Raw genomic sequence first — 2,628 nt, forward strand, 5'->3', positions numbered from 1 at the left:
TGTGAGCCCTGTTATTATTGCTCTGAGTCTGTCTCACTGTAGAGGGAGCCCTACTAGTGCTCTGTGGATGTCCCACGGTTGTAGCATCCCTGTCTCAGTGTTGTGCGAGCCCTGTTATTAGTGCTCTGAGGCTGTCTCACTGTTGTGCGAGGCCTGTTATTAGTGCTCTGAGGCTGTCTCAGTGTAGTGCAAGACCTGTTATTAGTGCTCTGAGGCTGTCTCACTGTTGTGCGAGGCCTGTTATTAGTGCTCTGAGGCTGTCTCAGTGTAGTGCAAGACCTGTTATTAGTGCACTGAGGCTGTCTCAGTGTAGTGTGAGCCCTGTTATTAGCGCTTTGAGGCTGTCTCACTGTAGAGGGAACCCTAATAGTGCTCTGTGGATGTCTCACGGTAGTAGGAGTACTATCGTTACTACCCTGTGGCTGTCTCATTTTAGGGGAAGCCCTACTAGTGTTATGTAGATGTCTCACGGTAGTAGCAGCCCTGTTATTAGTACCCTGTGGCTATCACACTCTAGTGCAAGCCCTGTTATTAGTTCTCTGTGGCTGTCTCGGTGTAGAGTGAGCCCTGTTATCAGTGCTCAGATGCTGTCTCAGTGTTGTGCGAGCCCTGTTACTAGTGCTCTGAGGCTATCACACTAGTGGGAGCCCTTTTATGAGTTCTCTGAGGCTGTCTCAGTGTAGTGGAGCCCCGTTATTAGTGCCCTGTGGCTGTCTCACTTTAGGGGAAGCCCTATCACTCTCTCAGGGATGTGACATCAGTGCTTGATGCTGATCTATATAAACTTCTAATCTGTCTGTCTCACTGTAGAGGGAGCGCTACTAATGCTCTGTGGATGTCCCATGGTTGTAGCAGCCCTGTTATTAGTGCTCTGAGGCAGTCTCACTCTGATAGGAGCCCAATTGTTAGTGCTCTGAGGCTGTCTCAGTGTAGAAGGAGCCATAATAGTGCTCTGTGGATGTCTCTCAATAGTAGGAGCCCTATTGTTACTGCCCTGTGACTGTCTTACTGTAGGGGAAGCCCTATCACTCTCTCAGGGATGTGACATCAGTGCTTGATGCTGATCTATATAATCTTCTAAAATACACAAATGAATTTAAATGGACACATGAATTGACGAGCGGGAGTCACTGGCTACAGAGTCGGATGCACCCTCTTATCTGCTCCACACACACTTCCCTTCCCTTCCCTAGACTGTCCCTCAGGTCCCGACTACAAGCAGAGAGCTCTGCAGGCCGGCAGCAGTCTCAGTCCCCAGGTCCCGACTACAAGCAGAGAGCGCTGTGGGACGACAGCAGTCTCAGTCCCCAGGTCCCGACTACAAGCAGAGAGCGCTGTGGGCCGGCAGCAGTCTCAGTCCCCAGGTCCCGTCTACAAGCAGAGAGCGCTGTGGGACGACAGCAGTCTCAGTCCCCAGGTCCCGACTGCAAGCAGAGAGCACTGTGGGATGGCAGCAGTCTCAGTCCCCAGGACCTGACTACAAGCAGAGAGCGCTGTGGGACGACAGCAGTCTCAGTCCCCAGGTCCCGACTACAAGCAGAGAGCGCTGTGGGCCGGCAGCAGTCTCAGTCCCCAGGTCCCGACTACAAGCAGAGAGCGCTGTGGGCCGGCAGCAGTCTCAGTCCCCAGGTCCCGACTACAAGCAGAGAGCGCTGTGGGACAACAGCAGTCTCAGTCCCCAGGTCCCGACTGCAAGCAGAGAGCACTGTGGGATGGCAGCAGTCTCAGTCCCCAGGACCTGACTACAAGCAGAGAGCGCTGTGGGACGACAGCAGTCTCAGTCCCCAGGTCCCGACTGCAAGCAGAGAGCACTGTGGGATGGCAGCAGTCTCAGTCCCCAGGACCTGACTACAAGCAGAGAGCGCTGTGGGACGACAGCAGTCTCAGTCCCCAGGTCCCGACTACAAGCAGAGAGCGCTGTGGGCCGGCAGCAGTCTCAGTCCCCAGGTCCCGACTACAAGCAGAGAGCGCTGTGGGCCGGCAGCAGTCTCAGTCCCCAGGTCCCGACTACAAGCAGAGAGCGCTGTGGGACGACAGCAGTCTCAGTCCCCAGGTCCCGACTGCAAGCAGAGAGCACTGTGGGATGGCAGCAGTCTCAGTCCCCAGGACCTGACTACAAGCAGAGAGCGCTGTGGGACGGCAGCAGTCTCAGTCCCCAGGTCCCGACTGCAAGCAGAGAGTGCTGTGGGACGGCAGCAGTCTCTGTCCCCAGGTCCTGACTGCAAGCAGAGAGCTCTGCAGGCCGGCAGCAGTCTCAGTCCCCATGTCCCGACTACAAGCAGAGAGCTCTGCAGGCCGGCAGCAGTCTCAGTCCCCAGGTCCCGACTACAAGCAGAGAGCGCTGTGGGCCGGCAGCAGTCTCAGTCCCCAGGTCCCGACTACAATCAGAGAGCGCTGTGGGACGACAGCAGTCTCAGTCCCCAGGTCCCGACTACAAGCAGAGAGCGCTGTGGGCCGGCAGCAGTCTCAGTCCCCAGGTCCCGTCTACAAGCAGAGAGCGCTGTGGGACGGCAGCAGTCTCAGTCCCCAGGTCCCGACTGCAAGCAGAGAGTGCTGTGGGACGGCAGCAGTCTCTGTCCCCAGGTCCTGACTGCAAGCAGAGAGCTCTGCAGGCCGGCAGCAGTCTCA

This window comes from Triturus cristatus, chromosome 4_1, assembly GCF_964204655.1.
Source record: "Triturus cristatus chromosome 4_1, aTriCri1.1, whole genome shotgun sequence".
NCBI classification, from domain to species: Eukaryota; Metazoa; Chordata; class Amphibia; order Caudata; family Salamandridae; genus Triturus; species Triturus cristatus.